The sequence below is a fragment of the Phyllobates terribilis genome, unplaced genomic scaffold (assembly GCF_046119375.1).
Source record: "Phyllobates terribilis strain yellow unplaced genomic scaffold, ASM4611937v1 Scaffold_1__5_contigs__length_1240528914, whole genome shotgun sequence".
Classification (NCBI taxonomy): Eukaryota; Metazoa; Chordata; class Amphibia; order Anura; family Dendrobatidae; genus Phyllobates; species Phyllobates terribilis.
In genome coordinates, this window is record NW_027362761.1 from 1,071,937,691 (window position 1) to 1,071,963,553 (window position 25,863).

A 25,863-nucleotide genomic window follows, 5' to 3' on the forward strand; every position below is an offset into this window, starting at 1 on the left:
ATAAAAACATGCTTGTATTCGAATGCGACTTTGTTTCAAAATTTCAAAGCAATCGGTGAAGAACTTTCGGAGATTTAAAATTTTGAACAAACGAACATTTACATTTTTATTTATATAGATAAAAGGACTTCGATTAGGGAACATGATAGGTCCCCTAAACAGAACTGTTTTTACGGAGGGCCTAAAACTGTGTAAGTTGTGGTTCATTCTAATTTCTTGGGGTAGAGCATTCCAAAGAATAGGGGCAGCTCGGTAGAAGTTTTGCAGCCGGGAGTGAGAGGATTAGTGCGGATGTTAGTCAAAGATTGCTTGAGGAGCGTAGAGAACGGGTAGGCCGATTAAACAGAAATGAGGAGGAGATGTAGGGGGAGCCACACTGTGGAGAGCTTTATGGCTGAGAACAAAGAATTTTAAATTGGATCCTACAATGTATGGGCAGCCAGTGCAATGACTGGCACAGAGCGGTATAAAAAAGTACAATGTTCTGAAAGGGGTTAAAAAAACAATAAAATCCCATACTCTCCTCACTCTTATTATGTCCTGCTGCCGTACCTCCTTCGGGGTCTACTGGAGTGGACTCCTAGGCCTTTGGCACATCCCGCGCTTATTAAGCCACGTGCACATCATTAATGTCTGTATGATGCACGTCGCATCCTGCTCATGTGGGCACCAGTCAGGGAGCTGCAGGAACAGGTGAGGGAGAAGGTAAGAATCATGGGCTATTATTTTATAACCCATTCTCATCCCACTATTTATTATGCTTTGAAGTCAGGAGAAAACTTCAGAGAATAATAAATTTATTTAAATGGCAATCAGGACACTTTTGATTTACATCAAATAAATTAGAATTGCAAATTGAATTCCCTGACCTAATATGAGAACATTTTGGGAGATTTGTGCATCTCTAATTATCATGTTTCCAGAGCCTTATTGCATAATATAAACCTCATTGACCTATTATTATAAATCCTCTCCATTCTCAAGAACCGAGGGATATTTAATTCCAAAGTGCCTAGGTCACTGGGCGTCCTGTGGTTGCCGGTCAACTGCGTAAGGAGCACACACCGCTGGCATGTTACTGGATGAATACATAATGGGACTGTCTGAAAATGCAATAAAAGTTAATTTTCTACTCACTAAACATTATGTGCAAGATAGATATTATCCTATTCATCCTACAAGATCGGTTTCATCTTGGAGTAGTTAACACTTAACTATCATTTCATCCAAAAACTAGTCCTGCTGTCATTCCTGACAAGTTAAAACTGCCCTTGTGTTCATGCTCTATAATTTGGTATTCACTATTTTTCAGTTGTCAGTTCCTCTTTGTCAGTTTTCTGCCAGTACTATAAAAGCTGGAACTTTCTTTCCTTCATTACCCATTATGCCTGCTCTGAACTCATGCCGCCTTCTTATGCCTTTATTCAGTTTGACAGACATGAGAGTAGAGACAAAACCTCTCAATCTTCCTGTAATCCGTCTCGACATCTCTGCTGCTAGAGACGGATTACAATTTATAGCAGGCAGTGGGCAGCAGGTTAGAAAGAAGGAAGCACTTTAGTGTGATTTTCTTGGTCTGAATCTCAATTTTTTATTTAAAAAAAAATTGCTTAGCTAGTTTGTTCATTGTTTTGGCCATCAGAAAAGCCGAAAAGGGTTTTCTGATGAAAAAAAGTTAGCAACTATCTATAGGATAATTGATAACTTGTTGATCGGATGTTGTCCAACCGATTGACAGAAAAAGGCACTTGAACCCTGTTAAAATGGAGCTGCAGTCCACATGCTTGAGAAAGGACCGTGCAGGTCTGAAACATGTTGCCAGGGAGCACAGCGGATATTTATTTTCTGCCTTTTTCATTTTTGTGCTGTTGTGTTCCACCATTTTTTGTACCTTTTATACTACTGGATCAATAAAGCAATAAAGATGTGAATATCACGCAAGGTGAGGGAAAGACTAAGTGCACAACAACGGGAAGAGGGGGAGGAAGCCCAAACACTAGGGAAAGGGGGAGTGGAGATCCCTAGGCTGAACTGACAACACCCTAACAACTCTAACGTTCCTAAATAGGTTCTGCACCTATCCCCGAGCAGGAAACCTAATCCCTGACTGCCCCTAGTGATAGGCCCTAGATAGGGAGGGGACGGGGTGAGCACTAGTCAGCCCCACTGCTACTAAAGACAAACAGGTAAACAGACAAGGGAATACACTTAGCTTGAGAAGACACCAGAGAGATTATGCCAACTATCCTCAAAGGGAACTCCAAGAAGAGACTAGCCGACTACTAGTGTTTCAAGCGTGGACAGAGGAATATAGAGCTATCACCGGCGACTCTCTGGAGAGACTGAAGGTATTTAAACATCCAGCAAGGGTGTGTCGATTAGCAGCAGAAGGTGGAGTTCATTGCTAGATCCTAGAGGGAGAAGGATATCACTACACTACAGAGATGAAAAGATCAAGAAGGTGCCTGCAGAGCCAAGAGCAATGACCTTCTACAGCTGGATCCAGAACGACTGTCTGTCACACCTGACACACCCGTGACAGTGAGTGCCGGCTATAGTTTGGACAGATGCTTGACTTGCACTCCAATCATTCATTATGAGGCTGCAAATCTCTAAGCAAGGCCTTTTCCAGCAGCCCCATAGAGAATGGAGCGAGAGTTGCCCGATCTGCTAATCAGTGCAGGTCCCAATGAAGAGACACCGACCAGTCACAAAATTATCACCTGCCCCGCAGATGGGTGATAACTTTTTTTCACTAGACCACCCTTTTAACTTTATCGAAACCACAATAACCATTTAAATGTATTGGCTGTTATAAGAATAATAAAAAAAAAAAGCATAACACCCTTCCGATTCTTTGCTGTAAAATAGTATGGTGGCAAGTTACACCAAAAATGTGGACTGTTCCATCTCCTCCCGATTGTATCAGATGTCTGAATCGGATTGAAAGCATAAGACTAATAAAACAAGCCGTAAAGACTTTTTCTGTAAAGTAAAATAAATGGTGTTTATCTAACTCCCGGGGCATTGCTCACGTATGACGTTTCATTTCCTGTATTATTTTTTTTTACCTTTATGTCTTTCCCTGAATGTTGTTATTGTGGAGGCGAGCGCTCTGCCCACGGTGCAGTGTGGGACATATCATCTCTTAAGGATTATTTTATATAATAATGACAAAGAATACAGGGATTTATCAGGCAGATGTGTTCCATGAGCTGGACCGCTTCCCAGAAATAACCATTAAGAGCGTTTCATTAATTCCTTTTATCATTAGTTTCTTTGTACTAGATGTGTAAGATGCAAAGGTTCAGGACAGTCGGGGCTGTGAACCGTGCGGTTTTTCTAGTAAGCACTGAGGTAATCTGCTTTAGTATAGGTGATCTCACTCGGATGGGGCAGGCCTGCAAGATGGATTTCTAGGGTTAGTTCACATTTCTCATTTTAATTTAAAAAAAAAAGAGCAATAAGCATCATGGGGCCAGGAAACCTGGTCTTGTTGCTCATAGCAACCAGCCAGATCTTTTTCTTTGATCTAAGCGCTGTGATTGGCTGCTCTTGGCTACATGGTCAGTTTTCACGGTATTGATAAATGTGACCCAGTTGTCGGTCAAATTCAATCTTTTGAGATTTTTCTTAGTTTTGTCACTAAAAGCTTTGTGATAAGCTGTACAGCCCCTATTTCATTGCTTAGGCCACTTTCACACTATTTTACATCTTATTTGTAAGCCCAAACCAGGAGTGGGTGATAAATGCAGAAGTGGTGACGTGTTTCTATTATACTTTCCCTCTTACTGTTCCACTCCTGGTTTTGACCTTCACTTACCTTTAATACTTTGGCGATGAGCACCTTACATATATGGCACAAAGGGGAATGGGGTGTATGAAGTGGGCTCAGGAGCTGAGTCCTTCCTATTCCCAGCAGAAGATGGCTGTGTTATTCCGCCATCATCTGCATCTGGTAAAGGTGGAGCTGAGCAATCTCTGACAATGACCTTTAAAGCGTGAAACAAAAAACTGCACCGTTTTATGCTTCCATTGCCCTCATCCGCCCTTGTAATCTAAGCAGAGACTCAATATTTACAGTGCTGACCCTTATTTTTCAAGATGTCTGCCCTTCGCCCTGGCAGCTGGATATCAGCTTCTGGGCCAAATCCTGGCTGATGGCAACTCCTTCTTGTCTGATAAGAGCTTGGAGTTTTCCACAGTTTCTGTATTTTTGTTTGTCCACCCGCTTTGAGATGTGGGGACTTTACTGACCATGGCCCAAAATTTCAACATTTTGTTCACTGAGCCACTCAATTTTGCCTTGTGGCTTCTTTATTGACCTTCTTGAAACCCGACTAGCCTCCAAAAGCTTTTGCTTCACTGTGCTTGCAGTGCTACCTGCTGCCATTCCGGAGCAAGTTTTGCACTGGTGTTAAACCAATCTTGTCGCTGAATCCTCTTTAGGAGACGTCCTGGCACTTCCTGGACTTTTTTCGATGCCCTGAAGCCTTATTCACACCAATTGAACCTCTCTCTTTGAATGTTTTTTTATTAAATTAATTTTCATGTGAATGCATGACTTTGAAATTCATCTGATCGCTCTTCATAGCATTCTAGAATTAACACAAATTGCCACTATAAAAACCAAGGCAGCAAACTGTGAAAACCAAAATTTGTGTTAACTCAAAACTTTTTGCCTTGATTATATGGTCTCATCTTAGCTATAGGTAACATATATTCTTAAACTTTTTTTTTAAATAAAACCAGTTTTCACTATTTCTGACCCCTTGCAACTCCAGCCACGTCCTGCTATACATTTTCCTCATTGCGACCACTACAGATGAAATGCATAAGTTCACTGAGTTCACCGGAGCATCCCATGTAGGGTTTGTATTGCCTTATGGAACATGAGGGCAGGGATTTACTGTACTTTATGAACTAGCCCTATAACTACTGTATAGACCAAAAGTTTGGACACAACTTCTCATTTAAAGATTTTTCTGTATTTTCATGACTTTGAAAATTGTACATTCACACTGAAGGCATCAAAACTATGAATTAACACATGTGGTATTATATACTTAACAAAAAAGTGTGAAACAACTGAAAATATGTCTTATATTCTAGATTCTTCAAAGTGGCCACCTTTTGCTTTGATGACTGCTTTGCACACTCTTGGCATTCCCAGAGATGCTTAGCACTTGTTGGCCCTTTTGCCTTCACTGTGCGGTCCAGCTCAGGTCTGGTGACTGTGGAGGCCAGGTCATCTGGCGTAGCACCCCATCACTCCCCTTCTTGGTCAAATAGCCCTTACACAGCCTGGAGGTGTGTTTAGGTTCATTGTCCTGTTGAAAAATAAATGATGGTCCAACTAAACGCAAACTGGATGGAATAGCATGCCGCTGCAAGATGCTGTGGTAGCCATGCTGGTTCAGTATGCCTTCAATTTTGAATAAATCCCCAACAGTGTCACCAGCAAAGCACCCCCCACACCATCACACCTCCTCCTCCATGCTTCACGGTGGGAACCAGGCATGTAGAGTCCATCCGTTCACCTTTTCTGCGTCGCACAAAGACACGGTTGTTGGAACCAAAGATCTCAAATTTGGACTCATTAGACCAAAGCGCAGATTTCCACTGGTCTAATGTCCATTGCTTGTGTTCTTTAGCCCAAACCAGTCTCTTCTGCTTGTTGCCTGTCCTTAGCAGTGGTTTCCTAGCAGCTATTTTACCATGAAGGCCTGCTGCACAAAGTCTCCTCTTAACAGTTGTTGAAGAGATGTGTCTGCTGCTGGAACTCTGTGTGGCATTGACCTGGTCTCTAATCTGAGCTGCTGTTAACCTGCGATTTCTGAGGCTAGTGACTCGGATAAACTTATCCTCAGAAGCAGAGGTGACTCTTGGGCTTCCTTTCCTGGGGCGGTCCTCATGTGAGCCAGTTTCTTTGTAGCGCTTGATGGTTTTTGCAACTGCACTTGGGGACACTTTCAAAGTTTTCCCAATTTTTCGCACTGACTGACCTTCATTTCTTAAAGTAATGATGGCCACTCGTTTTTCTTTACTTAGCTGCTTTTTTCTTGCCATAATACAAATTATAACAGTCTATTCAGTAGTACTATCAGCTGTGTATCCACCAGACTTCTGCACAACACAACTGATGGTCCCAACCCCATTTATAAGGCAAGAAATCCCACTTATTAAACCTGACAGGGCACACCTGTGAAGTGAAAACTATTTCCGGTGACTACCTCTTGAAGCTCATCAAGAGAATGCCAAGAGTGTGCAAAGCAGTCATCAAAGCAAAAGGTGGCTACTTTGAAGAACCTAGAATATAAGACATATTTTCAGTTGTTTCACACTTTTTTGTTAAGTATATAATTCCACATGTGTTCATTCATAGATTTGATGCCTTCAGTGTGAATGTACAATTTTCAAAGTCATGAAAATACAGAAAAATCTTTAAATGAGAAGGTGTGTCCAAACTTTTGGTCTGTACTGTATATCATAGTAGATATTTGATGGAGAACTCTGGATGCACAAACTGATTAAACTGGACATGTAGAAAGCGGAAGAAGCACAGGAAAGCAGATGTGAATACGTAGCACAACAGAAATGTTTGGAAAGAGGCACTGACAAACAGCAATACATTAGGGATAGAGGAATACTGATATGGGTAATTCTCAGACATGGTCTGTGTAATTGTATACCTGACAGTCTAAAAACAGATATAAAATATAGGAAGATATATATTATAAAGTCTTTCACTGTTTACAAGCCAAATACTATTTTCCAAGGGGTTGTACAGGTTTAGAAAACATCAGCGCCACACCTGTCTACAGGTTGTGTGTGGTATTACAGCTTTACTCTGTTTACTGCAATACCAGATATAATACATGGCCAGGTTGGGAGCTGTTTCTAGTAGAAAGCAGCCATGTCTTACAAATCCTGTACAGCTGATTGGGATCAGGCACCTTTGTGTAGCACAGCTGTATATATACAGTCATATGAAAAAGTTTGGGCACCCCTATTAATCTTAAGCTTAATGTTTTATAAAAATTGGTGTTTTTGCAACAGCTATTTCAGTTTGATATATGTAATAACTGTTGGACACAGTAATGTTTCTGCCTTGAAATGAGGTTTATTGTACTAACAGAAAATGTGCAATCTGCATTCAAACAAAATTTGAAAGGTGCATAAGTATGGGCACCCTTATCATTTTCTTGTTTTAAATACTCCTACCTACTATTTACTGACTTACTAAAGCACTTTTTTTGGTTTTGTAACCTCATGGAGCTTTGAACTTTATAGCCAGGTGTATGCAATCATGAGAAAAGCTACTTAAAGTGGCCACTTGCAAGTTGTTCTCCTGTTTGAATCTCCTCTGAAGAGTGGCATCATGTGCTCCTCAAAACAACTGTCAAATGATCTGAAAACAAAGATTATTCAACATAGTTGTTCAGGGGAAGCATACAAAAAGCTGTCTCAGAGATTTAACCTGTCAGTTTCCACTGTGAGGAACATAGTAAGGAAATGGAAGAACACAGGGACAGTTCTTGTTAAGGCCAGAAGTGGCAGGCCAAGAAAAACATCAGAAAGGCAGAGAAGAAGAATGGTGAGATCAGTCAAGGACAATCCTCAGACCACCTCCAGAGAGCTGCAGCATAAACTTGCTGCAGATGGTGTCACTGTGCATCGGTCAACTATACAAGGCACTTTGCACAAGGAGAAGCTGTATGGGAGAGTGATGCGAAAGAAGCCGTTTCTGCAAGCACGCCACAAACAGAGTTGGCTGAGGTATGCAAAAGCACATTTGGAGAAGCCAATTTCTTTTTGGAAGAAGGTCCTGTGGACTGATGAAATCAAGATTGAGTTATTTGGTCATACAAAAAGGCGTTATGCATGGTGGCAAAAAAACACAGCATTCCAAGAAAAACACTTGCTACCCACAGTAAAATTTGGTGGAGGTTCCATCATGCTTTGGGGCTGTGTGGTCAATGCTGGCACTGGGAATCTTGTTAAAGTTGAGGGACGCATGGATTCCACTCAGTATCAGCAGATTCTTGACAATAGTGTTCAAGAATCAGTGATAAATATGAAGTTACAAAGTGGATGGATCTTTCAGCAAGACAATGATCCAAAACACCGCTCCAAATCTACTCAGGCATTCATGCAGAGGAACAACTGCAATGTTCTGGAATGGCCATCCCAGTCCCCAGACCTGAATATCATTGAACATCTGTGGGATCATTTGAAGAGGGCTGTCCATGCTCGGCGACCATCAAACTTAACTGAACTGGAATTGTTTTGTAAAGAGGAATGGTCAAAAATACCTTCATCCAGGATCCAGGAACTCATTAAAAGCTACAGGAAGCGACTAGAGGCTGTTATTTTTGCAAAAGGATGATCTACTAACTATTAATGTCACTCTTCTGGTGAGGTGCCCATACTTATGCACCTGTCAAATTTTGTTTGAATGCAGATTGCACATTTTCTGTTAGTACAATGAACCTCATTTCAAGGCAGAAACATTACTGTATCCAACAGTTATTACATATATCAAACTGAAATAGCTGTTGCAAAAACACCAATTTTTATAGAACATTAAGCTTAAGATTAATAGGGGTGCCCAAACTTTTTCATATGACTGTACATTGCCCAGAAGAATCAGCTATTCAGGTGAGTAACATAATTATACTAAGACTAATTGAAGCTCGTTATACCATACTTTATTGTGCTGCGGGCCCTTTAGTGCAGCCGGATAAGTTGATCTTTTGCGCCTAAAAATCATTTATCATCTCCCGATCTTTGAACCGTTGAAAGAATAATGTTTAAGGTAATCGTAGACACTCTTTGATGAGCTCAAAAAATCAGATCACCTACCGCTGATCACAGGAACATGGGGAAGCCACTTTTCTGGCAGTAGTTTGTGTAATACATACATTGAAATTATCAGTTGCCGCACATGTTTTTCTAACTTGATTGTGATTAGGTTCTGGTCATATATTGCCCGTCTTGTACACATAAGTCTGCATACGTGTGGTTTTTCTAGCTGTTTAGCATTGAACCTCTTCGTGCCTAAGCCATGTTTATTTTTTTTCTTTTATTTTTGCATTCAACTTTCCAAGAGCAATGACTTTTGAAGACTTTGTTTTTACATGATATCTTTATCCTGTCGGTCATACATTTACAAAAAAAGAGCCTCTGATGGTGAAGATAGGCTTGGCCGCCGGTAGTCACCAGGTACCACTGCAAGGCAGTCCCCCGGTCTGCAGCAGCTGAGGCACAGTATGAGGTACAGAGAGGTGAAACGGAGGCAAGGTCAGGCAGTCCGAAGTTGGGGCAGGCAGCACAGGCTCAGTAAACACTTGCAAAGTCAGGAGCGGAGAGGTCAGGCAGGTTGGAAAAACTACCCGGGTTGGTAACAGGAAGCAGGATAGTGAGACCAGCATAATTGTGGACTAAAAGGGGTAAAAATCAACGTTCGAGCGAGGAGTGGAGGAAGGAGCTGCCTAATAAAACCCCTTCTGGCACAGGATAGGCCGGGAAACCTGATCTCTGCAGGACACAGTAGGGTTAAATTCTTGCAGAGACCGGCCACACTCCACTAAGGCTAGATGGATAGCACATGCAGGTGCAGCAATGCTGAGGAGTACAGGAGGAAACAAACTCTGCGGAACAGCCTGCCACGAGGAGAAACCGCAGGGTGACTGGGGAGGCATGCGAGTTGCCGCCATGAGACAAAGTTTGCCTGGACAATACTGCAAACTGGATCGTAAAGGGGAGCGGTTCAACAAAACTATGCCAAAAAATTGCCTGTTTGGAGGTTGAGCTTAACTGTCCCAATTTTGCCTTGCAAAGACTAGTGCTACTCAATGACGTGTTGTGTGACATTGAGATCGCAGTGTCACATTGTATTCAATTATTTCCAGTAGTGTCAGAATTTCGACCTGCGAATTACTGCAACAGAGTCGTAAGTGTTTCCAAATGTGTTGGATTTTTTGTCGCTAGTCGCACACGACACACTTGCATTAGACGGCTCTGCAAGTCGCATGTGACTGCAGCTTGTCTGCGATTTGACTGTTTAATTTACAGGAAAATTCCAGCTCTAAAATATTCTCATGGCAGCAAGTAGTAGACAAGTTGTATAGTTTTTGGTCGCGTGACTTGTCGGAGAATTGCTGCCATGTGACATGTTGCCTGTAGTCTCAGCCTATTGATAAGGATCTTCATTCCATAGTGTTCTAAGAGTCACATATTACTGGTTCATGTTCTAGCTAACCTACAGATAGAAGAAGGGGGGGGGGGGGTAAATGGAACTAACACTAGTGTTGGGTCAGGCAACAGTAGAGTTGGGTGAATTTTATTCTACTTGAATTTTACAAAAATCTGTATTCAGCAGAGTGCAGATTTTTTGTAATTCTTTGCAGCTGGCCGCCAATTTGCTGAGTTGTAGAGGGTTGGTAAAAGGTTAGAAGCAAAAAACGAATACCTCACTGCTTACATCTCTGGCTGCCTCCCCTGTTCGCCTACGTCATATGATCCTCAGCCTCTCTTCTTACTGCCAACGTGCGCTTTACACTAGGCTGCCATTATTCGCTGCCAAAAGTCCTGGCCTAGCTTGAAGATGGCTGTGATTGCAGTGCACGTTGGTGTTGATAAGAGGCGTCTGGAACCATATGTGCAACTGTGAGATGAGTATTAGTTGCATGTTTTTTTTTCCCCTACATCTTGCCTGTCTTTTTCCCTTGGGTCTCTCCAGACCCCCGAGCACAATAAAGAACATTCAAGTCATTTGTAACGTGGCAGAGGGCGGTAGTCATGGGCGAGGGACTCGTCTTCCACGCCCTAGCCCACTACAGAAAAATGGGGTCCATTTTCAGTGTTTGTGTGTGTGAGTGCACGTGTGTGTGCACGTGTGTGTACTGGTTGATGGACACTTCCCAGCTCTTCTGGTCCGCCACGCATTGCACGGCTCCAATTCGCCATGAACGGGAGACCACACCAGTCCATAAAAACAAGCTCATCTTACTAACAGTTTAACTTGTACACAAAAGGCAGCAGAAGATGCAGATGTCTTTCTTTAAGTTACGGTGCAGTGACATCAACAAACATCTTCAGCGGCATAATTGGTGACGTTTGCAGAACAAGTTAAGGACTTCCAACCTTCCTAGCTATAGCAACACTTGAGCTGGGCTTTTCGGTCATCACTATCTTCCAGCCCACTTTTCAGGGACCATGTAAACGAAGCGCCTGTGGCTGAACCTTACTGAGTGTGCCCAGAGCCTAGCTGTTTCGTCTCTTCTCATACCCGCGGCTTCCAAGACCTGGCTGACACTTTAACATTCCCCAGAGACCCTTAGGGACTCAAACTAACAAAGTTGCTGGATGTTCGTCCCGTCTCCCAACTCGCCTGCTAAGAGTATTCCGCAGCCACCAATGGAGTTTTTTTCTTATGTTCCCTTTCTTTCAGACTTCTTTTCTGCTGTCTTCTTCCACACTCACCCAGCCGAAGATCACTTTGACCAGAGGGTGTCCTACCTCTTTTCTTGCTAACACTTCTCTAACTTGCTCTTCCTAAAGCTAACCCAGAGATTCCCAATCCTCCTCCTCACTATGGGCCGGCCCTACAGTTAACCCTGTGATACCCAACCAAACAGGAACTGCAGCCACAGGAGGATAACAATAGAATTCAGTACAATACAATACATGTAAAATATATTTAAAAGACAGGAGTTCTCAGAGGAGTGGAACGCCATTCTCACCACCCTTACACATGGAAAAATTTGTTGCTGCAAATCCGATTTCCTGTTAAAATCCATACGATTTAGCAGAATTAAATCTCGTCAGATCTGTTCATCTCTAAGCAACTCTCACCAATTTTTTTTTGTCTGTAATCATGGAAACATATGATTATGTTGCAGAATCTGTAGGTACAAATTGGCAGACAATTTTTAGTTAATACAATAAATATGCAAAAATATTTAAAATGGTGACCTCAGGCATCTTCTGTGTGTTGATGTAGGTGAGAGATTTCTCGTATGCCCTTTTGAACCTTGTTTGGTATTGTACATTTTCTTTTTGCATTCTTTCATTTTCCAGCTTGTCAATGAAACAAAACAGCAGATAATGACTTCATTTGGGAGAGACTGGAAACATCAGGGTGTGGTTCCTACATATAAAGTAAAAACAAGCACAGCTCAATCCCTTACAGACACTGAAATGGATGCAAGCAATTTATCTCTGCCAGGGTTTATAAAAGAAATGAAAATTGTCGCGAAAAATACATTGAATTTTCAAAAGTAGAGCACACAAGAAATGTTTTACTAACTTACCCTGTCATGATACTTTAGTTCTTGCTATGGGTACCTTAGACATTAGGTATTTTCAACATTTTTAAGTTTTGAAGTCTAAAATTTAGATCACGGAAAATGACACTGTGTGGCCAGTGTGGTTATAAGTACAGACATAAAAAGCTTCCTGAGACGCATCGGAAAATATGCTGATCCCAAGCAAGACAGTAACTAAGCCAGTCACCATTACTGGAAAATCTGGGAATTTTAAAGGAACCAAAAACCTAGACACGGATAATACAAGTAAAATGAGTTAGTTTACCCCCCGGTTTGCAAGATTTTCTGGAAGTTCCTATTATAGATATTCTTGTAGAAATCCTGTGCTCTGCTAAGTGCTCCATTTTCGCATGGGTAACGGCTGAGGGGGACGAGGCTTTTTGTCCTGCTGCAGACTTAATAAAGACTTCTGCAGTAGCTGCCGACTTGACAGCTTGAAGGAGTAGATTTACAGATTTCTTTATATAACCCTCAGTTTTCATTATAATAGTAGACAAAATATAATCAAAGGTAAAGCAGTGAAGTATAGTGGAGTATGGAGTACATGAAAATGTAAATGATTTGTGTTGTTATTTTTTAAAGGGAATTTGAATTCATGCTGTCAGACTCATGGGCAGCACGAACCATACACTCGCTGTTATAGCAGAAGTGTATGTTTTACTGAGAAATAATATGACATTTTGGATAAAACATAATGTAAAGTAGAATATAATCTGGCACTGCCTTGCACACATTCAGGGGACATGGCGGTGAGCAACTCTGAACACATACAGGGGACATGGCGGTGGGTAGCTCTGAACACATACAGGGGACATGGCGGTAAGCAGCTCTGAACACATACAGGGGACATGGTGGTGAACAGCTCTGAACACATACAGGGGACATGGCGGTGGGAAGCTCTGAACACATACGGGGAACATGGCGGTGAGCAACTCTGAACACATACAGGGGACATGGCGGTGGGAAGCTCTGAACACATACGGGGAACATGGCGGTGAGCAACTCTGAACACATACAGGGGACATGGCGGTGGGAAGCTCTGAACACATACGGGGAACATGGCAGTGAGCAACTCTGAACACATACAGGGGACATGGCGGTGGGAAGCTCTGAACACATACGGGGAACATGGCGGTGAGCAGCTCTGAACGCATACAGGGGACATGGCGGTGGGAAGCTCTGAACACATACAGGGGACATGGCGGAGAACAGCTCTGAACACATACAGGGGACATGGCGGTGAACAGCTCTGAACACATACAGGGGATATGGCAGTGAGCAGCTCTGAACACATACAGGGGCCTTGACAATTTGCATATTTCCCAGAGGAGAATTGCGGCTTAAAAGTCTCCTCACCTTGACATGCTTAACGTCTCACTCTCCGCAAGGAGAAACGTTACCCCTTAGATACCGATCTGAAGCCTCTCACCCGCCAAACCAGAACTCACAGTTTGCACTGACGAGGGGCAGTACCCCGAAACACAGTGTCTGCAAATTGAGGTTCTGGTTCTGGCTTTTATCCTAAGTCATATAGCAAGGCTGGTTAAAGGGTCGATATTGACTTTTAGGATTGCTACTTCCTATAGGTGGCACTAGAGTTCTATTTCTCTTCGTCTCTGAAGAGACAATTTGCATATTTCCCAGAGGAGCATTGTGGCTTAAAAGTCTCCTCACCTTCACATGCTTAACATGTCACTCTCCACAAGGAGAAAGGTTACCCCTTGGATACCTGTGAAAAACATGAACATTTTTATTATGATGACCTAATTTTACCAAATTCTGTGTAGGACCTGCGTGTTCAAAATGCTCAGTATACCTCTGAATAAAATCCTTGAAGGTTGTACTTTCCAAATTGGGGTCATTTGTGGGGGTTTCCGAGATTTAGGCACCTTAGAGGCCCTCAAATGCGACATGGCGCCTGCAATCTGTTTCAGCCAAATTTGTGTTCCAAAATTCAAATGGTGCTCCTTCACTTCTGAGCCCTGCGGTTTGTCCAAACAGAAGTTTCTGACCACATGCGGGGTATTTGCGCGCTCATATGAAAGTAGGTAACAAATTGGGTCCATTTTCTTGTGCTGTTCCTTGTAAAAGTGAAAACATTGGGGCTACAATAACATTTTAGAGTAAACATAAATTTTTTTTTTGCATTAATTCCTGTTTAGCACCTTAAAACATTTACTGACAGCAATTTTGAAGAATTTGACGGGTTTGATTTTTAAAATGCTATTACTTTTGGGGAGTTTCCAATATATAGGCCCCACAAAGTCCATTTAAATCTGAATAAGTCCCTAAAGAAACAGGTTTTGTAAATTTCTTGAAAAAATGAGAAATTGCCCTTCTGTCATCCTGACAAAATAAAATGACGTTTGAAAAATGATGCAGATGTAAAGTAGATATGTGGGAAACGTTATTTATTGCTTATTTTGCACGACATGACTAACTGTTTTAAGGATATCAAGATTGAAAGTTTGAAAATTGCTATTTTTTTCAAAATTTTCACCAAAATTCCTACATTTTCACAAATAAACGCAAAACATATTGATCTAATTTTACCAGTAACATTAAGTACAATGTGTCACAAAAAAACCCATGATGCATTGTAGCATTCCAGAGTTATTGCCAGATAAAATGACACTGGTCAGATTTCAAAAATTTGGCCTCATCATTAGGGGGTTAGTCCGAAACTCAAAAGTAAATTTCAATTAATAAATCTTTAAAAACTAATAAGTTTTGTAACTTAAGTCATAGTAAAATTCCCTACCATTCACTCTATACTGCAACTTAGGGTTCTGTTTATATTACCCACTTCTTATGACGATTCTTTTGAGAATCCCAGTGCATGATGGGATACTCAAATGAATAGTCATCTGCGGAGAGTGTCAGGATGTCCCAATTTCCCCTCCTTCCCAATGACACTTCCTTTCAGGGTTGCAAACGAAGCAAGGGGATTGTAGGGATGTCCCAGCCCTCTCCCCTTTGATGGTGCTTTGTTTCAGGGCAGAAAGGGGAGGTGACAGCAGTTTCTAATTGCAGATGACGATTTGTTTGAGTATCCCATCATGCACTGAGGATTCTCAAACAAATTGTCATAGGAAGTGGGTAATATAAACAGAACCCTAAGTTGCAGTATAGAGTGAATGGTGGGGAATTTTACCATGACTTCAATTACAAAAGTTATTAGTTTTTAAAGATTTATTAATTGAAATTTACTTTTTGGTTTTGGACTAACCCTTTAAGGTTAAAATTGGCTCAGTCACGAAGGGGTTAAGCCAACTAAAAAATCATGGCAACCTACAAACAAGTATTTGTATTTGACTGATTGCTGTCCGGTTTAGATGGCCTGACAGTTGGGAACAAGCATTTTTAGGAACAGTCATTCTCCAATTGTCGTCCCATCTAGAAGCAGCATAACCCAACAGTAAGAAAGAGCGATGTATAGAAGATGGGTCTTATCATAGTCTTACAGACCAGACAGCCATTGTTAGTCACTGGCTTCAGTGTACGAACAGTCATTTTTGTAATACACCATAAAACATATTTATTTTTTTTATGCACATAAAATGCAAGTTTTAGAAAATAATTTTTCAATATTTGTGGCACTTTAGCATCAGTAAGCAATTTGTATGTTCAAAATGAAAATACCTAATTCTTGAAGATTCCCTAATCCAGCTCATCAGGAATTGACATATTCTGAAGTGTGTCAAATGTGGCGGATTGCAAATTGTTTGAGACAATAGTAATTAGTGAAATTCAATGTGAAATTCAAGCTAATAATGATCGGCCTGCCACGGGTTAAGTAAATAAATAATGCGCCCTGTATTCCTCAATACTGCTGCAAACCTCGGCGTAAATGATTGTGAGTAAAGGCAAAGTCAGGGGGATTAAGTATTCACAGAACTGTGGCAGCTCTCCGACACACGAATATAAACATTATAATTAATGCTGTCAATCATGAACTACAATGTACTTTTTCCACTGGATTAAGGTAATTCTTTTTATTTTCCTACCGCGTGAATTCCCCCCAAACACCATTATTCTGATGTGCTTGAAGGGAATATGTCAGTAGGTTTTTCTATGTAATGATGTACGGGCAGAGACCCTGATTCCAGTGATGTGTCACTTACTGGGCTACATGCTGTCATTTTGATAAAGTCACTGTTTTCTCTGAATGCTGATTTCTGTATAACCCCGCCCACTCTACTGATTGGCAGCCCTCTATGTAAACTGTGCATAACTACCAGTTAGTTGGGGGCGGAATTACACAAAGCAGGAGGACTAGATGGCACAAGACACCTAGTCCTCTAGTGAGGATAATTTGCTGATATGCAAATTGCCCCTTCAGAGAGTCAGAGGACTAGAACTCTAGTGCCACCTATTGGAAGTATCAATAGAGTTCTAGTCCTCTTCCTCTCTGAAGAGGCAGTTTGCATATTTACCAGAGGAGCATGCATGGCCTATACAAGTCTCCTCACTCTAACATGCCAGGCCTGGATTGTCGCTCTCCATAAGGAGAAAGTTACCTCTTAGATCTCCTGATGATAAAACACTGATTGTTATTGAAACTACAGCAAGCAGATCACTAAGTGACACATCCCTGGAATCAGTTTCTCAGACCCTACATCATGCCTCTCTCAGATTACATAGCAACTCGTTCCAGCACAGGATCTATGGGGAGATCCATGTACCACCATGAATAAACGCTCACCCTGTGAGGTTTATTGGATGATTTTGGCGTTCTTCGAGCACTTTTTTCACTTTATGAGCACGGAGTCACTTTTCTCCTGTATAACATCTGTGCCTCCCAAATACCAAATACACTCCCCTGATGAATTCTCCTACGGGAGAAAGAAATGCGTCAGGAGGGTTTTTGGTGGGCAAAGTTTGAGGTACACTTGATTCATAAAAATGAAAAAGTATTTTTTTTTCCACTTTTTCATTTTTACGAATCAATTTGTGAAGCACCTGGGGGTTCCAAGTGCTCACTATGCATCTAGATAGGTGCCTTGGGTGGTCTAGTTTCCAAAATGGGGTCACTTGTGGGGGAGCTCCAATGTTTAGGCACACAGGGGCTCTCCAAATGCAACTTGGCGTCCGCTAACAATTTGAGCCGATTTTTCATTCAATTTGTTAGTGGACACCATGTCGCGTTTGGAGAGCCCCTGATGTGCCTAAACAGTGGAGCTCCCCCACAAGTGACCCCATTTTGGAAACTATACCCCTCAAGGATTTTATTAAGGGGTATAGTGAACATTTTGAACCCAGAGGTACGACACAGAATTTGATAACATTAGGTCATCATATTGAATAAGTTGTCATTAGACTTGAGCGCAAGTCCTCGCTACTTGAGTTTGCATCTGGTACTCAAGTATGCACCATGTACTGCGTGTGCTCGAGTGACATGCTCGAGTCCCTGCCCCGCATGTTTCACGGTTATTAGACACCCCAAAAAAAACATGCGGGGATCGCTCGTGCATGGCAGGCAATCCCCACAAAGTTTTTTTGGCCGCGAAGCATATGGGGCGGAGACTCGAGCATGTCACTCAAATACCCACGATACTCAATGCATACCAGAGCACCAGATTCAAACTCAAGTAGCGAGCACTTGCGCTCAACACTAGTCGCCATATCGTCATCTTTTTTTCTTACTTTTGAAAAAAATCCCAACCCCATCACAACCCTAACCCCAAACCCAGCCCTAACCCTAGCCCAACCCTAACCCTAGCACAACCCTAACCCGAGAGTATTTTTACGCCATTCCTCGTGCGGTATAAGTGATTAGACGACCTTATTCTTCGGGTCGGTGTGATTACAGAGATACCAGAATCATATGTGGTTTTTATGATTGACAGCTGTCACACACTAAAAGACGCATTTTTTGTAAAATTTAGTTTTTGCATCGCCATATTTTGAGAGCTATAATTTTTCCAGATTTTGGCCGAGTCATATGATGGCTTGTTTTTTGCGGGATTAGTTGACGTTTTTATTGGTGCCATTTTCAGGCACGTGACATTTTTTGATCACTTTCTATTCCGATTTTTGGGAGGCAGAATAAACAAAAACCAACAATTCAGGAGTTGTTTTTTTGTTTTTTTTTATTCTGTTCCGCGTGTGGTAAAAGTGATAAGGCAGCTTTATTCTTTGGGTCAGTACGTTTACAGCGGTACCACATTTATATCGTTTTTCTATGTTTTGCACTTTTACATAATAAAAGCAATTTTATAGAAAAAATAATTTTTTAGCATCGCTTTATTCTGAGAGCTATAACTTTTTTATTTTTCGGCTGATGGAGCTGTATGGTGGCTTGTTTTTTGCGGGACGAGATGACGTTTTCAGCGGTAACATTTTTATTTATATTTGTCTTTTTGATCGCGTGTTATTCCATTTTTTGTTTGGCGGTATGGTGAGAAAGCATTGTTTTTTGCTTTGTTTTTTATTTTTTACCGTGTTCACTGAAGGGGTTAACTAGTGGGACAGTTTTATAGGTCAGGTCGTTCCTGACGCGGCGATACCAAATATGTGTACTTTTATTGTTTTTTTTGATAATATTTATTGATGGGTACATTATATTTTTATTTTTGGTGGATTATTTTTTTTTTTATATTTTTACAATTTTTTTTTTTTTTCAATTTATGACACTTTTTACACTTTGTCCCACTATGGGACTTTCACTTTTTTTTTCTCTGATCACCTGCATGTCACAGGAATGCAGCACCATCCCTGTGCCATGCAGGCTGTCAGCGCTGGACAGGGAGAAGATAGTTTGGAGATGCACTGCGCATGTCCAAAAAATCTTCCTGCTGTCTGGTGACCCGGATGTTGTCATGACGACATCGGGTCGTTATGGCAACATCCTGGAAGCCACGGCAGACAGCGCTGGAGGCCGGAAGAGGAGGTGAGCATCGGCGATCACCTCCCCTTGCCACCGCAATGCTGCGATCGTCTGCGATCGACTTCGATCGCAGCATTGCGGGGGTTAATGTGCCGGGAGCGGTGATGGACCACTCCCTGCACATAGCAGCGGGTGTCAGCTGTGACAATCAGCTGACACTCGGCAGCGATCGCGCCCGCACAGCCTGTGTGCGGGCGAAATCGCCAGGGTGTATAAATACGTATCTGGTCCATAAGTCCCAGGGCACAGATACGTACTAATACGCCCTGTGTCGTAAAGGGGTTAAACACCCATGCATGCACGTATCTTAGGAAACTGATAGACCTATGTTTTTTTTCCCAGTTTGTCAGACTATCAGAAGATAACTCTGAGACATCACGTTTGATGCTTTTGTGTACGGCTTAACATTGTCCTGCTCTAGTTTGGTGCACAGTCCGTCAGTAGAATCTAAGGCTCATCTGCTTAACACATGCTCAATATGTTTTATCATCTTGAAACTACCGCAAACAAGTTTATGACCTCACAAGGAGTCTACACATGTCAGTAATTGTTCCCCACAGATAGTGTTATATCAAAGACAGAACGTTGATTGATTACATATTGTGATCTAACAAGTTTGCAAGATCGCTGATGATTTATAGTAAGAAAATGATTACTGTTTCTTTTAAAAGGTTTGTTCATTTTAGAAAACCTATTTCCATATACCCTGTCAGGTAATTTCGAGATTAAATGGAGTCGTCATCACAAAACTACTGTTAAAACCAAGTCCAGGCTCTTGGTGCACGCTTGGCGTTGTCCAACAGTCCAGTGCACCTTCCCTCTTACTTGTTTTCCATCTATCTCTGCCCCCTCTTACTTGAGCGACAACCCTGACTTTACAGTAGGCAGAGAAGAATATAGACTGATGGGAACAAGTAGGGGGAAGCTCCACTGAACCGTTTGGCCACACCAAAACTGCGCCAAGCTCCTGTGCTTGGTTTGAACAGTCATTTTGTACTGACAGACTCTCTTTAAAGAGGTTTTCCAAGCAATGCAGAAAACTTGCAGGAAGTCTACCATTGGTAATCCTAATATACACACAGTTCGGACTCTGCTCTCTTGACAGTTCATGTGGTCATCACTCATATGCCACTTGCATACTTGTGGTCAGGTGCCGATTATCTTCTCTTCCTGCAAATCTGAATGGAGCATTGAGAGTTGCAGGAAGAGAAGGTGGTCTGCTCATAACTGCATGTATGCAGATAGCATGTAAACTGACAAGTGTAAACCACTTGAATTGTCAACAGAACAGAATCCTAACTGTGTGCATAGTGCACCATTTTAGGGTTCTCGATGGTACACTCCCCCCACAAGTTTACTGCAATGCACTGAAAACACCTTTTCATAGGTGATAGTTGATCTTATCAGAATCCTTATATCTTGGCCAAAGTGGAGAGCTGTACCAAAACGTTTATTTCTCTGGAGGACTTCCTCTGTCCTAAATTACACAGACAACCCACTATTTTTAATATTTAATATAGCCACCATTATATATTTAAAAAATAAATAAATAAACCAGGAGCATGAATAATAATTTTAACACCGTTCCTGCCACACTTTACAATTAAGGAAGTGAGAGTTAAAGGAGTATTCCAAGATCCTATCTCAATATGTAGTAGGTGTAATAATAATAATATCAAATACCTTCAATTAGAAATGTAGTATAGTTCTTCTGTTTCGTTATGTCACTTACCCCATGTGCAGGGCATTGCAGTAGCTTAGGTATCCATGGTTATGACCACTAACAACTAAATACCTGTCACTACATGAGTGGTCATAACCATGGATACCTGAACTACTTCAATGCCCTGCACATGGGGTAAGCAACACAGCTAATCAAAAGAACTGTAGTACATTTCTAATTGGAGGTATTTTCTATTATTATTATTAGTATTACTACATATTGGGATAGGATCTTCGAGATTGGAATACCCCTATAAGTACATTAAAGTAAAATGACAAGTAATAAAAGAAAATGAAAAAACAATCAGGCAAAAGGAAGGTGGTGCCTGCCAATAGCAAATTACAATCTATATAATCGAGATTCTCCAATAATTACTTTTTTAGTGCATAGGTTTGTAAAGCTTAGAAGTAACAAACTCTGGTATATTAACCCGCTGCTGCTCCAGCACTGACTCTGCCGCTGCCCCAGTCCTTGTGGACAGGCTGCAGCGATGAGACTGCGAAGATAAGAAGGCTACAATTGTACAAGTGCATTTAAGATCAAATACATGGATGAGGCCAATGTCCAGACCCTGAAGGGTGTTACCTGTAAATTAATATAATTGTGTGTTTGTTCATACTAGAGAGAAGAAATTAAACTCTTTTTCACTGCTTTTGGCTGTGCATGAGATGGTATATAATATAATGTGTTTTGATGTAATGGGGAAGAAAGTCTAGTCACTCATTTCTTCATAGGGTTAAATAACATCAGAGAAGTCTACATTAAAGTTACCAAGAGCAATTAGGGGGACACTGTACAAAGACGCCGGACCTGAAGTTTGTGAACCCTCTCTCACCACCCACTATGTCCTTTTTGTCATTTTTGGGCTCATCATTCACACCAAATAGTTGTTTCAAAAAGAAACCACAAAACCAAATTACAATACAGAAGAAAAAGGGTATATGTGAGTCTGTGTATTACATCTGGGATATATTCTTCCACCAGGTATATTCCGAGATTGAGTCCATATTCAGGTGTCATTTTGCAGGGGGTTCATTCCTTCAGAAAAATAAGCCACATTGCATAACTGGGACACATATGTTTTGCTTTTGCTGAAAGAGGTTAGAACACGTGTGGAAATATAGAATGAAATGGACATCAGGTGCATAGGACCCCCACTGTAATCCTGTGCTTTCATCTTTGTCACAAATGGAGTTGATAGTGAAGCTATAGATCAGCATTTCATAAAGTAGATAACCTGTCCCAGGATGTGGACTGTCATAGAAAATCCATCCACTTAAGGGCAGAGCTCTTGTCCCAGGACAGTGGGGGAAAAAAGTATTTGATACATACATAGTTTGTAAAGCCGAATAAAGACTTGCGTCCATCAAGTTCGACCTTGCCAATCTTGCAAGTTTTTCCATTTACAAAGAATTGAGGGGTCTGTAATTTTTATCGTAGGTACACTTCACCTGTGAGAGACAGAATCTAAAAATATAAACCAGAAAATCACATTGTATGATTTTTGAATAAGTAAATTGCATTTTATTGCATGAAATAAGTATTTGATCACCTACCAACCAGCAAGAATTCTGGCTCTCACAGACCTGTTAGTTTTTTTTTTAAGAAGCCCTCCTACTCTGCACTCATTACCTGTACTAATTGCACCTGTTTGAACTCGTAACCTGTATAAAAGACACCTGTCCACACACTCAATCAATCACAATCCAAACTTTCCACCATGGCCAAGACCAAAGAGCTGTCTAAGGACACCAGGGACAAAATTCTAGACCTGCACAAGGCTGGAATGGACTATAGGACAATAGGCAAGCAGTTTGGCGAGAAGGCAAAAACTGTTTGCACAATTATTAGAAAATGGAAGAAACACCAGATGACTGTCAATCTTCCTCGGGTCTGGGGCTCCATGCAAGATCTCGCCTCGTGCGGTAAGGGTGATTCTGGAAAGGTCAGGAAAAAGGCCAGAACTACATGGAAGGAACTGTTCAATGACCTCAAGAGAGCTGGGACCACTGTCTCAAACATTACCGTTAGTAACACATTATGCTGTCTTGGATTAAAATCCTGCAGGGCACACAAGGTCCCCCTGCTCACGCAAGCACATATCCATGCCTGTTTGAAGTTTGCAAATTACCATCTGGATGATCCAGAGGAGGCATGGGAAAAGGTCATGTGGTCAGATGAGACCAAAATAGAACTTTTTGGTATCAACTCGACTCGCCGTGTTTGGAGGAAGAAGAAGGATGAGTACAACCCCAGAACGCCGTCCCAAACGTGAAGCATAGTGGAGGAAACATCATACTGGGGATGCTTTTCTGCAAAGGAGACAGTATGACTACACCGAATTGAATTGAGGATGGATTGGGTCATGTATCGCAAGATTTTGGCCAACAACCTCCTTCCCTCAGTAAGAGCATTGAAGATGGGTTGTGGCTGGGTCTTCCAGTATGATAATGACCCAAAACACACAGCCAGGGCAACTAAGGAGTGGCTCCGTAAGAAGCATTTAAAGGTCCTGGAGTGGCCTAGCCAGTCTCCAGACCTGAACCCAATAGAAAATATTTTGAGGGAGCTGAAACTCAATGTTGCCCAGCGACAAACCTGAAAGATCTGGAGAAGATCTGTATGGAGGAGTGGGCCAAAATCCCTGCTGCAGTGTGTACAAACTTGGTCAGGAACTACAGGAAACGTCTGACCTCTGTAATTACAAACAAAGGTTTCTGTACCAAATATTAAGTTCTGTTTTTCTATTGTATGAAATACTTATTTAATGCAATAAAATGTAAATTAATTATGTGAAAATCATACAATGTGATTTTCTGTATTTATTTTTAGATTCTGTCTTTCTCAGGTGAAGTGTACCTATGATAAAAATTACAGACCTCTCCATTCTTTGCTGGTGGGAAAACTTGCAAAATCGACAGTGTATCAAATACTTAGGTTCCCCACTGTGTATATACAGTTGAAACCAGAAGGTTACATACGATATATAAGAAGACACATATGCATGTTTTTCTCAGTATCTGACATGAAATCAGAATAAATCTTTACGTTTTAGGTCAATTAGTATTACCATAATTTTTAATACTTGCCAAATGCCAGAATAATGAGAGAGAGAGAATGTTTTAAGGCATTTTATTACTTACTGCAAAGTCAAAAGTTTACGTACATTTCATTAATATTTGATATCATTGCCCTTAAACTGAATGACTTGGGTCAAACGTTTAGGATATCCTTCCACAAGCTTCTCACAATAGTTGGTCAGAATTTGGACCCATTCCTCCTGACAGAACTGTTGTAACTGATCCAGGTTTGTAGGTCGTCTTGCTCTCACCTGCCTTTTCAGCTTTGCCCATAAATTTTCAATAGGATTGAGATCAGGGCTTTGCGATGGCCACTCCAAAACATTGACTTTGTTATCCTTAATCCATTTTGTTACCATGTTTGCAGTATGCTTCGGGTCATTATCCATTTGGAAGACTCCTTTCTGGCCAAGCTTTAACTTCCTGGCTGATGTCTTGAGATGTTGTTTCAGTATTGGCACATAATCTTCTTTTCTCAAAAGCCATCTATTTTGTGAAGTGCACCAGTCCCTCCTGCAGCAAAACAACCCCACAACATGATGCTGCCACCCCCATGTTTCACAGTTGGGATGGTGTTCTTAGGTTCCCAAGCTTCTCTCTTTTTCCTTCAAACATAAGGATTGTCCTTATGCCCAAAAAATTCAATTTTAGTCTCATCAGACCACAGGACATGTCTCCAAAAATTAAGGTCTTTGTTCTTGTGTGCATTTGCAAACATTAATCTGGCTGGAGTAATGGCTTCTTCCTGGCAGAGTGGCTTTTCAGCCCATGTTGATATAGTACTCATTTCACTGTGGATATTGACCCAATCTTACCAGCTTCCGCCATCATCTTCATAAGGTCTTTTGATTTTGTCCTTGGGTTGAAATACACATGTCGGACCAAAGCACGTTCATCTCTGGAACCCAGAACCCATCTCCTTCCTGAGCGGTATGATGGCTGGACATTCCCATCTTGTTTGTACTTGCTTAAAATTGTTTGTACAGATGAATGAGGCACCTTCAGGTATCTTGAAATTGTACCCAAGGATGAGCCAGACTTGTGCAAGTCCACAATTCTCTTCCTGATATCTTGGCTGATTTCTTTAGACTTTCCCATGATGCTACACAAAGAAGCAGTGTGTTTCAGTTGTGCATTAAAATACATCCACAGGTGTGTCTCTAATTAACTCAGATGTTGCCAAAAAACCTATCAGAAGCTTCCAACCACATGACATCATCATATGGGCAGTCCAACAATTTTTAAAGGCATAGCAATCTTAGTGCATGTAAACTTTTGACTTTGCAGTAAGTAATAAGAATGCCTCCTCTCTCTCATTATTCTGGCATTTGGCAAATATTAAAAATTATGGTAATCCTAATTGACCTAGAAATGGAAAGGTTTATTCTGATTTCATTTCAGATATTGAGAAAAACATGCATATGTGTCTTTTATATAGTGTATATAAACTTCTGGTTTCAACTGTGTATGCATGTGTATATATACAGGACACACCTTCTCATTTAAAGATTTTTCTGTATTTTCATGACTATGAAAATTGTACATTCACACTGAAGGCATCAAAACTATGAATTAACACATGTGGAATTATATACTTAACAAAAAAGTGTGAAACAACTGAAAATATGTCTTATATTCCAGGTTCTTCAAAGTAGCCACCTTTTGCTTGGATGACTGCTTTGCACACTCTTGGCATTCTCTTGATGAGCTTCAAGAGGTAGTCACCGGAAATGGTCTTCCAACAATCTTGAAGGAGTTCCCAGAGATGCTTAGCACCTGTTGGCCCTTTTGCCTTCACTCTGCGGTCCAGCTCACTCCAAACCATCTCGATTGGGTTCA

General features: G+C 41.3%; 1 protein-coding gene and 1 long non-coding RNA gene across 3 annotated transcripts in view; one reads left to right on the forward strand and one right to left on the reverse strand.

The window, feature by feature from the left end:
* Window positions 1-25,863, forward strand: part of SCFD2 (sec1 family domain containing 2) — an 824,480-nt gene that overhangs the window by 284,631 nt on the left and 513,986 nt on the right. The window lies entirely within an intron of this gene.
* LOC141172548 (uncharacterized) overlaps window positions 10,421-25,863 on the reverse strand; it is a 30,219-nt gene continuing 14,776 nt past the window's right edge. Inside the window, exons 2-5 of one of the 2 annotated variants that reach the window (XR_012252485.1) lie at window positions 14,149-14,413; window positions 14,007-14,061; window positions 11,980-12,154; window positions 10,421-11,873 (exon numbers count right to left, since the gene is read on the reverse strand). This is a non-coding gene — a long non-coding RNA (uncharacterized lncRNA). Of the gene's footprint in view, window positions 11,874-11,979; window positions 12,155-14,006; window positions 14,062-14,148; window positions 14,414-25,863 lie in introns of those variants that run through there. The other variant, XR_012252486.1, reaches the window with a different exon arrangement.